We start from the raw sequence: 18,409 nt of genomic DNA, 5'->3' as shown, positions 1-18,409 counted from the left end.
AACCAGCTACTGAAAAAAAAAAAAAAAATCCAGGCCTGGGGAACAACCTATTAAGTGAAAATAAACATGTTTTTATTGTTTCATGCTAAAAGACATATTTGGCTTCACACGCTTTCAGCTGGGAACAATGCACATTTTTGGCAAAGGAGGCTCGAGTAATCTCTGCACGTTCACACGGTTGACCCCTCCCTGCATGAAGAGCAGATGGTGTTTCATGCACAGATTTCTGGCACAGTTCTCCTCTTGTCTGATGTAAAAGGTGCGAGTGGACCTCTAGCCCCCTTTCCCCTTTTGCTTCTTCTGATCAGTCTCGCGGTAAAGGGCAAATTTAGCACTTCATTAGGGCCACTAACCCAAGTCAAGCTCTGGACTCTGAAAGCACTGAGTCTACCACAGAATCACAGAACATAAAACAGAATTAACATGTGGATAGTTTTTTGAAAACTGATGGTAGAAAGTGGTCCTGAAGGGAGGTGGCTTAGGGTCATGACTTCTGGTGTCTTCTAGAAGAACATGTTAAGTCCAGGAAAAAAGGACTTGAAAAAAAACATATATGCTCCCAGGAGAAACATTATCCAGTACTAGATATTGAAGTGAGAGACAATAACTCTGACATTAAACATCCCATTAGCACAGTTTTACAAAAAATTCAGATTGCTACAAATTTGAGAGTTACCCAACAGTGAAGACATATTCTGTATGTTTTTCTTCTTACTAGAAAATTCCAGGCCGGGTGCGGTGGCTCACGCCTGTAATCCCAGCACTTTGGGAGGCCAAGGCGGGCAGATCACAAGGTCAGGAGATCGAGACCATCCTGGCTAACACGGTGAAACCCCGTCTCTACTAAAAATACAAAAAATTAGCAGGGCAAGGTGGCACGCACCTGTAGTCCCAGCTACTCGGGAGGCTGAGGCAGGAGAATCGCTTGAATTCGGGAGGTGGAGGTTGCAGTGAGCCAAGATGGCAACACTGCACTCCAGCCTGGGCGACAGAGTGAGACTCTGTCTCAAAAAAAAGAAAATTCCTTTTGGTTTTCCAGGATACAAAGTGGATGACTCCATGTGGGTAAACAACAGCAACACACATGCAACAGACATTTTACAGTAATCCATACAGATTATTACAAATTACAAAACCAGAAAACAAGCCCCCACACCTCTTGGCTTTACAGTGGAATATACTAAGGAAATAAGTTGCCAGCCCTGGAACGCTCTATTTTTTGGGATGAAGATATGAAAGGTTTGGAAGTCCTTAAGTGTCCACTGCCCTAAGCAATCATTTTTTATATATCTTTTATATATTTTATATATGGAAGGTTTATTTATACAATATTCCATAATGACTAACACATTATACCCCTTTTATAAACATTATTCACATACATGTTAACTCATAGAGATTCTCTTTGGTCTATTAAAAACACTGTACTTAAAAAAATAAGCAGAGACACAAGAGTCTATAGTTTTTCTGCTTATGTTTCCTGGAGGCATGAATTTTTCTCTTTATCTATTTTCTCCTTCCTCTTTTTACCCTTAACATGCCTTCCCCCTGACCCAAAGTGTAATAATAAGAAACAATAATTCCGGGAGATGAAACTCAGATGTCACCATTAGCAAACTATTCTACTGCACATTTCTGGGTTGACTCATTGTGATCATTCAAGCCCATCCTTGCCTCCTTCCTGACATCCCCAACACTTTTTGATCCTTGATCATTTGGAATCTGTATGCTGTGTTTTAAAAAAATATCTGGTTTATTGGCTAAGCAGGTTCGAAGGAAGAGATAAATCCTTATGAAACCCTCCACTATACCTCATGGAAAGTTCCCAGAGGCTTAAAAGACAGCACGTGCAAAAATTAGGAGTGGTGGTTTCCTATTGCTCAATTGTAAGGCAGAAGCCAATGCATGAAGATGGAAATGTGACTAAGAGGGCTTTGAAGACAAGGTATAAATAGCCAGTGTGCTCAATCCCACCTCTTCCCTTCTCACCTACCACTTGGCAGATAAAGCCAGAACTCTGGGGCTTCTTGTGGTGTATTGTCACCTCCTCCTGTGGTTAACTGAGAGAAGGGTGTGGCTAAGAAGTCCAAATTATTCATCGCATTAAAAGATGGCTGCCCGTTTAACCCCTGCATGTGACAGCTTCACATAGAAGAAAACGTTTCTGTAACCTCCAGGTGCAATCCTTACTCTGCTCATGGTTTGGCTGATGCTAGATCCTGTTTACAAGCAGGGCTGGATGAAAAACTGAGGATGCTTCAGTGTAAAATTAGGATCTGAACTTTAAAACAACCAACATATCCCAGTGATGCTGCATTTGTGTTATTGTCTTTGATAATCAGAGCAGCATGTGCCTTTAAAAATCAAATTATTATTGATGTCTTAAGAGAGGAGGAGAAGATGAAAATATATGGTTCAAATAACATCACGGTATTTATGAATTTCATTTATGTGAGCAATGTCTCTTGCAGGTTAGCACAGGTAATTTTAAAATTGTATTTTAGATTATAGTCTTTTTTTTTAAAAAAAACAAGGAGTAGAATGTCTTTTAATGGCTTGTTCTTTACGATGACTTATTTATGAACATAAAGGATGCATCGTTATAAGTGATATTTATATCTTTCTACTTGAAATAGCCTCTTTGTAAGCATTGCAGTTTGGTATCTTTCATATAATATCATGGATTTTTTTTCTGAGACTCTTTATGTACCAGGTCTTTATTTCCTTGATCATTATGTTCTATTAGAAATCCCCGGGGTCAGAAGGTATCAGGGGAAAAGACAGAATGGAAAAGAATGAAGATGTGGCAGAGGGATGCAGGATGATTGGTGGGGAGTCGGGCTGGGGGTGATGGCTAGGGGACATTGTGCTGAAGCATTGGCCTCTTCGGATTGAACATCAAAGAGAATATTATGTCATCTGCTACATCACTCTAAATCTGATCTGGAGAGACAGGCCAGACCACAGAGCTCGAAGGCATTGGATGTCCTGCCTTGTCATTTGTTAGGTGCCAAGCTGTGAGAAATTAGCAAGATAAAGTTTGGCTTTGACAACAGCAGTGAGTAACAGAGGGATGGGAGTCTGGTGTAACCTGTAGCAGCACATGACTCACTTGCTTTTCTCCATTCTGGCCCACCACCCATTAACACTGCAGGTGAAGACAGATTTGCTCTTCCTCCTATTACTCTCCTGTCTTGGAGGCCAGACTGTTGGTATCCCTGTACCATCCCTGATGTTCAAGGAATATCATGCAGTCCACAAACTCTTCATTGAGCAGTTTCCATCCTGGCAGATCGTTTGCTCTCTTCTGCATCCCAGTTCTTATGAACTCCTCCTGGGAAGATGACCAAGGCAGGCTCTGTAAAGTAAAAAGGATTTCAGAGTCTGTTGTGTGCGAATGCAGCTGGGAAGAACTATAGTTCTTCAGAATTCTTAACATCTTTTGGGCAGAAATTTATCTTCTCACAGAAGAGATGCTGTGTTCTTCTGAGTGCATCATATCAGGAGGTACACAGTATCTGTTTCCCCATTGCTGGTGATGCTAACTTTGGTGTTTTGGTTAAGGTGATTGTCTACTGTAAAGTTGTGATTTTTTTTCCCCTTCGGTGACTAATAAGTATCTTGTGAGGAGATATTCTGAGACTTTTCAAGCTTTCATCCACTAGTTTTAATATTCATTCATGGTTATTGCCTGAACCAATTATTACTGAGTGGTTGCCAAATTTTTTTTTTTTAATTCCATAATTCCTTTTACACTTAGAGGTTGGCACTTGACCATAAGGGAGAGCTTTTCCTTCTCCTACATTTATTTATTTATGTCAGTATAGGCTCAGGGATTCCTATTTCATTCTACCGGTTATCATCTGTTACTGCCAAGCCCCCTACTCCTACTCTAAGCCCTGAATCTAATGATGAAGAAATAACAAACACAAATTGAGAGACATTCATAAAATAAATGGCTTATAATGTTCAAAATTCCAAGACCATGAAAGAAAATGAATCTTGAGGAACTGTTCCACATTAAACGAAACTAAAGAGGTATGACAACTATATGCAAGATGTGGTCTTGAAAGGGGTCCTAGAAAAGACTTTTGAAATAATTTTTCTATAAGGGAAAATAGGACAATTAAAAAATAGTAGGGCAATTGAATAAGACCTGTAGACTAGTTAATAGCACTATATCAACATTGATTTCCTGATTTTATGATGGTTATGTAAGAGCATATTCTTATTTTTAAAAAATACACACTGAAATGTTTAGGGATAAATGGGCATTTAGTCTCCAACTTACTCTCAAATGGTCCAGAAAAAATAAAAATGAACCTGGTAAAATGTTAACTTTTGGGGAACCTAGTGGGAGAGTTTAAAGGAACTCTTTGCACTGTTTTAGCAAACATTTATAAAAGTCTAAAATTATTTCAAAAATAAAAAGTTAAAATCCACGAGCCCCCAGAATTTCTCTGAGGTCTCAAATATTGTATTTTGATGGCCAAACTCAACCTGCATTCCTATGATCCTCACACATGTAATCAATATCCTCCCCTCCCTGGCCAATCTCTTGCCTCCTTTCTCTTCCTAGGCTGAGGATGCTCCAGAGGAAAGTGCAGCCAAACCTCTCTGGCAGCCCCTTGTGAGGTGAGGGCAGGTGGTTTGATTGCACATAACAGGAGGTCGCTTTTTATGACTTTGTTGCATGGCTCTTGGCCCTTCTGAGTACAAATAAAGTCCAAACTAACCATGCTGGAGGAGGAAAAGAGAAAGCTAAAAGGATGATGGGAAATTGGTTCGATAATTTTCTATCTTCTGTCCAATTTTCTTTCATCTAGACCCTGATTTTTTTTCTGTCCAGGGACTCATGCTGATGTAACAGGCTAGTTTTCTCTTTGGGGAAACTTTAATAATGATCACAGCCTCATTCTTTGTGGGGGTGGTGTGGAACAGTCAGATCTTACAAGCCGTTTGTGGAAGTCTTATCCCATCAATTTGGGGAGTCTTATCTAAACTCCCAACTTACAAAGGCAGAACTAAGATCTGTGGCTCCAGAGACTGAATATACTAGAGGAACCTCAACTTTCAAGCAGACAACCACATTTGGGCTCAAAACTGAGCTGCTCTGAGCTCCCAGGGCCTGCAAATGCAATGCAGCACTTCCTCATTAGCTAATGTGCTCCACTCAGCACAACAGCAAGTAAGAGCTGTCAGAGGCTCCAGGTGGCTGCTTTGCATTCAGCGGGAGAAGCAGGCATTCCGTGATTACGAGGATGCATTCTGTGTCTCTCCAAGTCAATAAATTACACAGGATTTGGAGTTATGCTGTCTTCACTACATACCACTGAACATGGACGGGGGTTTCATTTTGTTATTTACCAATTTTAGCCCTCAAAAGGAAGGCAGTCTGCCTTAGACATATCCTGCCTCTCCTCCCTGTGCCTAGGTTGGTACCAGTGCTGATGCTGGGTGTCCGCCTATGGAGAAGTTTCAACCTGTTAATAACACAATGGGCCCAGAGATGGCCGCTTTGATCTGTATTACCAGTCTTGGTGTCAGCAGCTGTGAGAATGTCCCTCCCAGATTACAGCATCTGCATCCCAAGCGAGTAGCACTGGTTTGTTTGCTCTTTTTAACTACATTTATTGTGATGTAACATTTCTGAGAACAAGTGCGGGGCAGGGAAGTAATAAGGAAGTAACTGCCAAGGGAAAGCTGGCTGCCACATTAATCTGACCTTTCAGGTTGTGCTAAATGATGTAGAAAGAACTTCTACTCTAAGATCAACTGACATTTTAATAGGCACCCAAAAAATCCCATCAATGGTAGGAGGTGTGACTTTTCCTAGGCTGGCATTGTGCAGTATGAAGTAGCAGCCCTTATTAGCACTGTCTACAGGCCAGGGGTTTTGGGATGAGGCAGGTAATAATTCTTTGTTTACTGAGCACTCAGAAACCAAGTCTATTTGAAGTAAAAAACAAAAACATCACCAAAACCCCCTGATATCTGGAGATAGCTTTTTCATCCAAATTTTTTTTTTTTTTACATGGAATTTCGCCCTTGTCCCCCAGGCTGGAGTACAGTGGCGCCATCTTGGTTCACTGCAACCTCCACCTCCCGGGTAGCTGGGATTACAGGTGCCCATCACCATGCCCAGCTAATTTTTGTATTTTTAGTAGAGATGGGGTTTTGCCATGTTGGCTAGGCTGGTCTCAAACTCCTGACTTCAGGTGATCCACCCGCCTTGGCCTCCCAAAGTGCTAGGATTATAGGTATGAACCACTCTGTCTGGACTTTCGCTCAACCTTAACCGAGGTGGAAAGCAGTTAGCAGCCACAGACTGGAGCCAGATTGCCTGGGTTTATTTCCAAACCCCACAATTTCTAGCCTTGTGACCCCATGGATGTTTTTTAATCTCTCTAGGCCTTAGTTTCTACCAGTAACATGGGGGTAGTAATAGTATTTATTTTGTCTGTTTGTGGGAATTTTAAATAAGTCGATGTTTGATTTAAGTAAAGCACATAGAATAGTGTCTGACACATAGCAGGGGCTCTATAATTGTTGGCTCAAAATTATTATTATAGATTAAAAGACCTCCTGAAGGATATTTCTTGTGATCCTGCTTCATAATTATCTCAAAGAATAGAAAATCCTACAGGTAGAAACAGGTCATTAAACAGTGGCTGTCACATTTGTTACTAGAGTTTCTTCTGCCCTAAACACCTGTCTCAGTTTCCTAAGTTGAGTTCTTTAAACTTTACATTCCTATCTATCAAAGGATAATAATGGATAGTAACAAAGATAATAATACCTTAGTGTTTATTTTGTATGGTGTTGTGAGATGTCTTCTATTATTATTCCCTTTATATAGATAAGAAAACTGAGACTCAGATAGGTGAAGTGACTTACCTAAAGTCACACAGCAAGTCACACTTTAGGTACGACTCAGGTATTCCAAATCTATAGCCTGGGCTCTGAAATGCTGTGCCAGATAAAGGTTGGGGGAGTGAGGGGGAGCGAGAAACAGAGAGAGAGAGAGAGGGCAGAGGGCTGAAGGGAGGAAGAGAAGAGACTCACAACTAGTAGTATTTTCTGAATGAGTAAGTGGGTGCAGAAATTCAATAATTATACCCTAATGATAACAAAGGAAATTATATTTTATGGCTCATGTATACAATTCCAAACAACCATTTCGGCTGGTTTTTTTTTTTTTTTTTTTTTTCAGATGTCAGTTTGCTTATTGTTTGCTGCCTAGTCACTGCTTTAAACCACTGCGAGGGCCAGTTCCTCTGAAAGGTGAGTTCTTAAGATCTCACAGTCCTGAATGCTAGTGCCTAAGCCAAGTTCCTTGTTGTAGAGATGGGGAACGGGGTGGAGAAAATGGCGGTAATTTGCTTCTCCGCTTGTAATAACTCCAGTGGCATCTTCCCTATGTTTATCCTTCCTATGACGGGCCTTCTTGTCAGGATAAAAGGGGATTCATTTATTCTCCAACTGTTCATTCAACAAATACTTATTGTATGATCAAAAATGTTTGATAAATGAAAAAGTGTTAATGGCGGTGAAACCCCGTCTCTACTAAAAATACAAAAAATTAGCCGGGCGTGGTGGCGGGCGCCTGTAGTCGCAGCTACTCGGGAGGCTGAGGCAGGAGAATGGCGTGAACCCGGGAGGCGGAGCTTGCAGTGAGCCGAGATCGCGCCTCTGTACTCCAGCCTGGGCGACAGAGTGAGACTCCGTCTCAAAAAAAAAAAATAAAAAAAAATAAAAAAAAATAGTGTTAATAGAACCTACCCCATGGAGAGTTTCATGGACAGGGGACAGGTTGAGCTTGTTCCTGCTGTTCCCACTACGCTGCGTGTCTGTTTCCTTCTTAGTCTTTGGGTCTCAACTCGAATGTCATCCCTTTGGAGAACCTTCCCTGGCCACCCTACATGATATAGCTCATGCCCTCAGCCATCCTCTGTCCCATCACTTTGTTTCTTTCATAACATCTGACATGTAGAAATTCTCCTGCTTGTTTGCCATTTACTCCCCTTCCTGCAGGTAGGAACCTTATCTGTGTTGTTCACTGCTGTATCCCAACTGTACGGAACAACACCTGGCACATAGCCCATAGTAGATGCTCAGTTGATATCCATTGAAAGAAAAATGAATAAGTGAATGAAGTGACATTGATTTTTGCCCAGGAAGAAAACATTCTGCGACTTTAAATGGAGATGGAGTGAGAGCAGCACTTGCCTGGAGCCCATAGGTCATAATGGACGCCCAGCGGGGGTTTAATCAGCATTTTCTGAATTACGAAGTGTGCCAGGGACATTTAATTTCTGTTAATTGGCACCAAGGAGGAGAGGTTGTTATCGAAATCACCAGCCAGCTGGAAGCATGTCCGTGTCAGACCTATTTGCAAATCAGAATGGACATTTCATAAACTGTGTCAACCTTGGGAACCTTGGGAAGCTGCAAGTGCCCAGAGGGGCAACACTAATGTGCTTGCTGGCTGCATTCTGGGGTACACACAGCCCTAAATCTGAAACCTTCAGCAGATGAGGTGGTGAGGTGGTGGGGACCACCAGATGGGAAATTATGATGAGGATTATGGCATAAAATGCATTTTTAAATAATTGTCATATTGCCCCAACCCTGGCACCATTGACCAGCTTATTTGAAAGGTCAGAGAACAAAGAAGCTGAGATTTCTCGTCCTTCAGAGCTGGCCCCATGTTTGCTAATGGTTGCCCTGGACAAGGGGACAATAACACAACTCATGGGGGGCTTGTGAAGATTAAATGAGAAAATGAATGTAAATAATGATAATGGTAGCAAACATTAAAGTATTTTCTTGTGCTAGGCACTGTGCTAATGACTATTTACATTGTCTCACTTAATCCCCACCAAACCACTTGAGGAAAGCACAATTAATACCTGCATTTTACAAGGGAAGGAACTACTACAGGTTGGAAAAGTTAAATGACTTGCCCTTGATGACACAGCAAGGAAACATGGGGCCTGTATTTGGATCCAGGTCATCTGACTCCACTGGGCTCTTAGCAACCCTGTAGTAACAAACCCTCTGAGGGATTCACTAGGTACCTGGCATTTAGTCCACAACTAATGAATGGCAGCTAGTAAGAGATTCTGTTTTTTTTTTTTTTTTTTTTTTTTTGATACGGAGTCTCGCTCTGTTGCCAGGCTGGAGTGCAATGGTGCAGTCTTGGCTCACTGCAACCTCTGCCTCCCGGGTTCAAGTGATTCTCCTGCCTCAGCCTCCCAAGTAGCTGGGATTACAGGTGCCCGCCACCAGGCCTGGCTAATTTTTGTATTTTCAGTAGAGACGGGGTTTCACCATATTGGCCAGGCTGGTCTCAAACTCCTGACTTTGTGATCTACCCGCCTCAGCCTCCCATAGTGCTGGGATTACAGGCATGAGCCACCATGCCCCGCCTGAGATTCCATTCTTATATTTGGCATTCTTCCTGCTTATCCTGCTTTCAAGCCTATGTCATCCTGCAAATTTCTCCAACAGCTACCACTTCTGAGTCCCCTTCTGCATACCAACATCTGGCCTCGTGTGACTTGATTTTCCCATTCATAGTGTGAAGTGCTGATTATTGTTCCCACTTTTCTGATAAGTAAAGAAAGGTTCGGAGAGGTTTGTTAACTTGGTCCAAGGTCAGATAGCTGACAAGTGGGGTCAGGATTTGAACCCAGGGATGTATGACCTCAGAGTCCAGGCACTTCCCTCTTCATGTCACATTTCTCTGTGCTGCTCATTTTTCAAAATCTTTCTTCTTCACGAAGCTCTCTTAACAACTAGAACACTCTCACTGTTCTCTCCTCTCACTTCTGTCTGATAGAGCCTAGCTTGCTATTGTACTCTTTGTTTTGAATTGTGCCTCTACATCCAATAAATGGTAATAGCTACCATTTATTGAACACTTCTATGTACCCAATACCATACTCAGAGCTGGACATGCCTGAACTTGCTTAATCCTGCTGAGAACCCTACTAGGAGGTGCATGGTCTGATCCTCATTTTACAAATGAGAAAACTGAGGTCTAGCGATGTGTCACTTTTCCAAGTTTCTTTAGTTATTTGCCAAAGGAAATATAGCTAGTAACAAAGCTGTGACAAAGCTCCAGGTGATCCAGTTCCAAATCTTATCATCCTAGCTATTATATTAATTACTTCTCCAGATCTTGTGACATTCTAGTGGACTGGGAACATAGCTGGTCCTTGACTGATGCTTTTAGTTCTCTGTTGGAGGCCCCCATAACAAAGAAGTCCTAAGCTCCAAAACTTGCCAACATCTAAAAACAGCTTACGCTTAAAAAAGAATTCAGCTTATAAATAGAATGTGCAGAACAGAATATTTAGAAATGTGGTTCTGATATCTAAAATTAGCCTTCCCTTCAAAACAGTGTCACCCCTTCTGACTGTTATGACTGTTTTGTTCCTTGTCATGGAGGCTAGAGCTATCTAAGCTGTGACTGACATGTCCTCTTCGTGCAATGCAGTCCTCTACCCTCTCCTTGACAGACACATAAGACATCTCTTATGGGATTGGAGAGAAGGTGGTGGTGGGGCTTGCAGGATTCTGGGTACAACCTTTTGAAGGCACTATTTATTTGAATTCCTTTTTGGACCTCCAGGCCTGTTTTAGCTGCCTGTGTACATTTTGATTCAAGCTTCCTTTCTACTTATTTGTGAGGGTCTCCTGAATGCAAATAGCCTTCACAATCCTCTTGGATGGTCAGGGAGTTGTGATTCTCATGGGAAGGTCATTAGGATGGTGCTAGCCTCCAGGACATGTGTGACCTACAGCAGTCAAACCCTGACATCGAAAATGGCTCTCATTAAGTCGGTTGGTCATGCTAGCACTGATTCCAAGAGCATTAACACAAAATGCACACAGTGCACAAAACAGCCTCTGCAGATGTCTTTTGCCTTTCTCCCTAGGTCTTGGCTGGCATCCTTTTAGTCCTTATCAGGCTGCAGCTCTTGTCCATCCAGCAGTGACCCCATTTGCCTAATTAGTTTGCATCTGTGGGTGTGTATCTACCCCCAAAAGAAATTGCATTTGAACTTCGGATAAACACCAGCAAGGAACACTGGAAGAAGATGTCAGCTCTCTGAGCCCTTTTGTTCCTGCAGAGGAGATGGAAGTGGGGGTCATTTTGGAGATCATATCCCTCTTCTTGTGGGACTCTGCCTGTATCATTTAGAGTGAGGACAGGCAAAACCAGAAATAATCTCATGAAGAGAGAGCGACCTGGGGAATGCAAAATGATCATTGTGTTTTGATGTCAATGATCCAGAACCACATTGTAAGCTTCAGTTCTTTTTCAAGTGGCTTGGCTGTGTCTGGCAACTCTTGGAGCAGGGGTAGATTTGCTTTTTGGATTTCTCTGTGCATAAAACTCTCAGTTATCTTACTTCCCACCCCTACTTGTTGCACATCAAGACCTAACCTCATGGTTTTTTTCTGGGAGGGCTTGACCCTGTGAGACAAACCCTCCTCCATCTCCAGCCCCATCCTAGTGAATCAGCGGCACATCTCATTTGTCCGTGCTCTCCAATCTCAACCATGTTGATAGTTGCCATTGAAGAAGAGGGATTAAGGTTTTGGCTTAGAGTCCTGGGTTCTAGTCTTTGTTGCCTTGGACAGGTCATTTGACCGCCAAGTCTCAATTCTAATCTTTAAAATGGGAAAATAGCAGTACTTCTATCATAGGGTTAGGTAGAATTAAATGACACAATGTATGTAGCATGTAAAGTGCTTGGCATGTAGTAGGTGCTTGATACATGATGGCAATTATTGCTGGATGAGGAGTCAGAGATGCTTTTTTTTTTTTTTTTTTTCAGTTCCCATTATTACCTCAAACTAGTTTTGTGATCTTAAGCAAGGAATTGAAACATTCTGAGTCTCAGTTTTCTGAACTGTAGTCTGGAGACAAAAATAGCATCTTTCAGGCCAGGCGTGGTGGCTCACACCTGTAATCTCAGCACTTTGGGAGGGTGAGGCAGGCAGATAGCTTGAGTCTAGGAGTTTGACACCAGTTTGGGTAACATAGCAAAACCCTACCTCTACAAAAAATACAAAAATTAGCCGGGTGTGGTGGCACACGCCTGTAGTCCCAGCTGCTTGGGGGGGTGAGGTGGGAGAATCACTTGAGCCGGGGCTGTTGAGGGTGCAGTGAGCCGAGATTGTGCCACTGCACTCCAGACTGGGTGACAGGAGTGTGACCTTGTCTCAAAAAAACAAACAAAAAAATAAACAAGCATTTCCCTGCATACCTCACAAGGTTCTTATGATAATTTATTAAAAGATTAATAGCAGCAGCAGCAGCAAGATCTCATTTCAGTTTCAGATTCTGAGAAGCTGCTTTTGGTTTCTATGGTTGACTACCTTGAGGTCCCAGGCAAGGCCCAGAGGAGACTTACTTTAAAAGCCCCCAAATCACTTAAAAGCCCTCAAGCAATTTGGGCATGGCCACAACCTGTATTTCTCCATTCAGAAGCAACAAGGTCTCCCAAAACAGGTGTAGTTGGAAAAATTCTTGTCAAAATTCCTCCAAACTAGAAATTCTCAAAACCAGACATGTTGGTGCATCAAAATCAGTTCCCAACAATGAATCAAAGCCTTAGAATCTCAGGCACAGAAGCCAGATGGGAGCTCAAATCTTCAGGCAGAATATCTACGGCCTTAGGTTGCAATATTTGCTTTGAGTAGTGTTTACCAAATATCTCTATGGGTTGCACTAAAAATTCCATATGGTATATGTGTGGGAGAATTATACGGGAAGGATAAGTGTGGGATGCAGGGTAGTGGTTGTGAGGAAGGTTGTGGGGAGGGGAAGAAAGAAATGGGATTGGGAGAGGCACACAGTGGACCTCAGTGGTATTGACAATTACTATTTTTAAAAAAGCTGAGTGGCAGGTATATGGTTATTTTTATGATCCTGTATAATTACATATGTGTATAGACATATATTTCATATGTGTGAAGCATTTAATAATAAAAAGGGGAGAAAAGCAGAAAGGAGGCCCCAAATCCAGAAGAGATCCCACCTCGCTGCCTTCTATTTGTCAAAGTATAGATCAGTGGGCAGAGGGCCACCTGGGAACACTGTTTCTGCTTTGGTCTAGGACATAATCTAGGCCTGGAAAACAGTCTGCTTGATCATTTAACATTGCTCTATTTCAAGTAAAATGTCCTTGTATGATTTATTCTCCATGACACCAATTTGCTACAAGGATATTTGGAGTTAACGTCTCTGGTTTGGTCCTGCCTGCCAAACACATTCCCTAAGTGACTGTCTTTCATGGTCACCTGAGAGGTTTCTGGAAGTGCTAGTACTATCTTCTCTTAGCTAAAGAGAGAATCAGGGTCTTTTCTCTCAAGATATAAACAAGAGAAGCATCAGTGGCAGCAGCTGCTGGCCCGGCACTGCCCCGTGCCAGCTCGCTAAGCACTTGGTCCCAGCTGGAGAGACTTGATAGGACTTTGCTGTTCTGCCTGCCACAGCTGTTCACTTCTCAGGAAGGGAGTCCAGAAGCTATGTGGCTGCCTGTGTGGTCAGACGTGGGTGAGAGGATGAGGATGGATGCTTGCTCCTCTCATGGAAACAGATAACTTCTGTACCTGCCAAGCCAATGGCAGAGGAGCTGGGAAGCTCACAGGCATTGCTGAGGCCTTTGAAGGTGTTAGCTGAGAAAGGCAGACCAGCCAGCATGGAGCTGCCCTCCCTCCTACTCAGCGCCGTTCCTATGCCAAGGACCAGGTGAAGGTGATTGTCAACGGCTGGAGAGTGGTCAGGAGTGGGCTGGGAGGAGTGCTGGGCTTGTTAGCAGAGCTCTTGGCTTCTGAGTGCCTCTCTGGGTCCTACGCTGTACTCCAGGGTCACAGTTACGATATTTAGCAACCAGGATGGCATAGGCACTGGCCAATTGGAATGGAGAAGGGCTTTATTGCTGGAGGTCTTAGCTGCACCTGGCCTGAGCTTTTAGGTGCTGGATGGTACAGCGATGGGGAGGACCTGAGGGAAGGACTGGGGTGTGGGTGTGAGCAGGCCTTGGGGAGCTCAGAGCATCCACTATTCACCTATCAGTACAAACCTCTTTCAACATTCTACCAACCAGTGTGGCCACACTCCTGCTGGATGTCAGGGCTGAATGTTGGCTCTGCCATGCCATATGAGAAAGGTGGATTGGAGCCTCACACTTTATGTGAATCAGAATCACTTGGGGATACTGTTAAAAACACAGACTCCCAGAACCCGCCTTCAGACTACTGAGTGAGACTCTCTAGGGCCCAGGCCAGGCTTACTACACTCCTAAGTCCTGAGTGTCCTGGATCAGCTGATCCCTAAATATTCAGCTGCGACTTTCTAGGGGGTTATGAGGACTTGAGAGATGGGGTCCTGCACAGTCTCTGGGGGGAATATGCCTAATTCAGGGGCAGGTCACATGGATGAGTGAAGCAGGCTGCTGTGGCACAGTATGTTGAAGAATGAATGTTCATTTATTTGAAGCCGCCTTGACCCTGATCCAGCCCCCTGGGTTGCTGCTGCCGGGGAAGGCAGGCCTGGTGTGGACGGACCCCCTGACTTTTCAAGACGCACTGGAGGTCACTGAGCCATGTTTTGAGTCAGTCCTGCATCTCATCAAGACACAGGTAGGGCACTGCTTTAAACTCTTCCTGCTCTGAAAGCCCTGTCTGTGGGATGGGTGAAGGGTGGAGGAGGCGAGGCAGGTTCCACACACAAAGGGAAGGAGACAAGTCCTAAGTGAGGATCTTGATGCTGCTCAATGGGACCATCTCCTCAGGTGTGGTCCTCAGAGTATGTCCGCAGCTGGGCATGACCCACCTTCCCTACTCAGATGTCTCCCGTTTTCCCCCAATCAAATCCTATTCTTAGCACTTTTCATAGCACAAAGATGCCAGAGTCTGACCACAGGGCAAAGGGGCACTCTTCCTAGGGACTGTCTGAACCTTTGTTGAGGGGTGATGCTCTCACAGGATGGAATTTTCACCTTCAGACTTGAGGGGCTGGGGTTCTACCTGGGATCTCTGGAAGGTTCCACAAGGGAATAAATTCCTCTAAGTATTAAGTGAATTTGGGTCCATTGCTACATTTAAACCCAAATGCTGAAGATCTTTTCCTGCTTGGAATACCCTTTTTCCCACTACTTTGTGTATCTGACTCTCTCTTCTCCTTCAGGACTCAGCTGAGACTGTGTTCTGACTTCCAAGACTAGTCTGTGTCAGTCTCCTTTTAGCACCACAGTCCTGGGCAGGCCCTTCTGTTAGAACTTCTTCACTGGAAATTTCAACAGCCTGCTTGCTTAAAAACATCCCAGTCTGAAATTTGTTAGGTGTTCATGATGCCAGCGCTGTTTAAGTCACTTTGTATCATTATCTCAGATAATCCTCGTAACAGCCCATTGAGGTTGGCACTACACTGTATTATTCCTATGTAAGAAAACGAGGCTCTGAGAGATTAAGTAACTGGCCTGACATCCCACAGCCAGAAAGTGGTAAATGAAGACCTGAACTGTGTTTGTGCGCAGCCGAGCGTTCTAGGCTCGCATTTGCAGCTAAAAATGCACTCTGCTGCCTCCTGGCAGTCCAGAGTCAGCATCCTGAAGTCAAGGATGGGTTTTTGGTTCATGAAGCAAGTCCCAAGTTGGGCTCTGAAGTCAGACAGTTTGAGACTGTGTCCTTGTTCTGCCATCATCTGTGGTTAACCTTCAAGCTTCAGTTTCCTTGGCTCTGAAATGGGGACAATCTACCTGCCTTATAGGGATATGGTGGAAATTACATGAGGGGATGTGTTTATCATCTTCCTTGCTGTGTCTAGCACACAGTAAATGTTAAAAACATGTTGGGGCTGGGTGTGGTGGCTCACGCCTGTAATCCCAGCACTTGGGATGCCAAGGCATGAGGAGGCCAAGCCGAGGAGTTTGAGGCTAGCATGGGCAACACAGTGAGACTTCATCTCTACAAAAAATAAAACAATAAATTTACAAAGCATGTTGGTGGAACGAATGAGTTAAAGCTGCCAGTGAAGCCAAGTTTTACTTGGAAAAAACATCCTTTGCCCCTTTCAAACCCTCCTAAAACTCCACAAAGATGGGATTTACTTTGGGAGAGGGTGAGTTTGATGCTGCACATGGGTGAAGAGGCTGGAGGGAGTGGAGGTGGCAAGTCTTGGAGTTGTTTGCATCTCTCAGAGAGGTTATCCCATAGAGATATTAAATAGATGGTGGGAAGAATATTTCATTTCATTTGGAAGGCATGGACATCTCCATTCCATGTAAGCACCCTGCTTGTCAGCCACAAAACTTAAAAATTAACTGGATACATTGCTACTGAGGAATAGACTAAATATTTGGTCAGCCAGTCATGCCATATCTCTGCCACTCTGAGTGTAGAGTAGACTGCTAAACATTGCTAAACTCATTGAGAGTGCTTTTTGGGTAAAGATGAGTTATAGGTACTTATATTTTGACAAATCACACAATGCCTCCCTGTCCTTGTGACTTTATCTCATTTCTCCATCTGGATTATTATATTTAGTTCAATGAGGCATGGATTTGGGCATGTTGATTTTGTGGACCTAATGGGTCAATATCTCATGTTTGTTTGGGTCCACAAACATCAGATATTGACCCAAAGTTTGTGAGATATGGACCCGAACATGACTGAGATCGCTAGAACAATGTGCTGTCATGTTGGCTCTACCAGCCCCAAAGGTCTGACACAATGGAAGTATTTTATGGGAGGAGTATGGTTTTGTTTTGTTTTATTAAGGTCTGGAAAAAGTCTGTGGACAGTTCCGTTTGCCGAGTGTGTGAGTGGGTGTGTAAAAGATACATGTTTTGAATCCCAGGACCCTCAAGAACTATCTAGGGGAAAGGTCTAATTAGACATGCCCCTTCCTCCCTCCCTCTGTCCCTGTCTCTCTCTCTTTCTTTTCTTTCTTTCTTTCTTCTTTCTTTTCTTTTCTTTCTTTCTTCTTTCTTTCTTTCTTTCCTTCCTTCCTTCCTTCCTTCCTTCCTTCCTTCCTTCCTTCCTTCCTTCCTTCTTTCTCTCTCTCTCTCTTTCTTTCTTTTCCTTCCTTCCTTCCTTCCTTCCTTCCTTCCTTCCTTCTTTCCTTCTTTCCTTCCTTTCTTTTCTTTCTTTCTATGGCACCCAGCCTTAGTAGCAAATGTTATTTATGCGTTAAAGTGCCCACATCGATGGGCATGCAATAAATGTTAAATCACAACAATTAAGTTTAATGAGAATTAATGGGTTGTCTCCCAGCATTGCCTCGGCTTCCTGGGATGCCTCCTCTACCCTGATTACAAGGCTCTGCCTGGCTGGTCCTGCTCACGTTAGTTCCATCTTAGTGGGGTCATCTAATTTTGCCCCATTCTTCATCGCAGGCTCTGTCCTTCTTTCCTCACCCTGTCGGGGAATGTAAGGTTGCCCCACCCCTTGTCTCCTTTAGCCTCTTCCTGTGCTTTCCCTCAATCCTCTTTCACTCTTACTCTTATGCCTACTTTCTTTCCTTCATATTTGCTTTACCCGCCCCCCCTTTCTCCTTCTCCTCTCCCCTGTTTTCTCCTCCAGCCTTCTTTGTCCTAACCTTTTTATAGCAGCTTTCCCCTAGGAAGCACTCCCACCCCAGCCTCAGGCTGCCATGTTCGCACTGATGTTGTTGCCTTGTGAGTGAAGCAGCTCATCTGCCCCAAGTGAGAAGAAAGCAGGGAAAGTCAGGAATATTGCAATGCAAACAATATATATCCAAATATAGATCCTAACCCCAACCCCATATAAGGTTGTTTTTTTAGCATGTTGTGCTTTCTTTTTTTCTTTTTTTAGACAGAATCTCGCTCTGTCACCCAGGCTGGAGTGCAGTGGTGTGATCTTGGCTCACTGTAACCTCTGCCTCCCAGGTTCAAGCTATTTTCGTGCCTGGGCCCTAAGAGTAGCTGGGATTACAGGCGTGCGCCACCATGCCTGGCTAATTTTTGTATTTTTAGTAGAGATGGGGTTTCATGATGTTGGCCAGGCTGGTCTCAAACTCCTGACCTCAAGTGATCTGCCCACCTTGGCCTACCAAAGTGCCAGGATTATAGGCGTGAGCCACCGCACCTGGCCCATGTTGTGCTTTCTTGAAGTTAGACTATATATCTAAACCCTAACCCCATATAAGACTGTTTGTAAGCCTGCTGTGTTTTCTTGAAGTCAGACTATAGAGCCAGGATGAATTAATTGTCCATAATGCCATACATGGCCCTATCCACAGCCATATGCTTTCTGCTTATCGCAAGGATTATATGTGGGAAAATGGATCGAGAAGCTTAAAGTATGATAATCTTTTGATATTTGGTACTCAGTAATCTCTCTGACCTTCTTAAGTGGAGCATAC

The 18,409-nt window shown here is 43.5% G+C and overlaps 1 protein-coding gene across 3 annotated transcripts in view; it reads right to left on the bottom strand.

Annotated features, from left to right (window-relative positions):
* Positions 1-50: 50 nt before the first annotated feature.
* The window catches only part of SH3RF2 (SH3 domain containing ring finger 2), a 144,814-nt gene continuing 126,455 nt past the window's right edge, over positions 51-18,409 (bottom strand). For all 3 annotated transcript variants that reach the window (XM_063665246.1, XM_054489507.2, XM_054489506.2), the window contains exon 11: positions 51-3,358. The gene's annotated coding sequence lies outside the window, so the exon portion shown is untranslated. The remainder of the gene's footprint in view (positions 3,359-18,409) is intronic.

This window comes from Pongo pygmaeus, chromosome 4, assembly GCF_028885625.2.
Source record: "Pongo pygmaeus isolate AG05252 chromosome 4, NHGRI_mPonPyg2-v2.0_pri, whole genome shotgun sequence".
In the NCBI taxonomy this organism is placed as follows: domain Eukaryota; kingdom Metazoa; phylum Chordata; class Mammalia; order Primates; family Hominidae; genus Pongo; species Pongo pygmaeus.
This window is presented reverse-complemented; position numbering and strand designations above follow the sequence as displayed.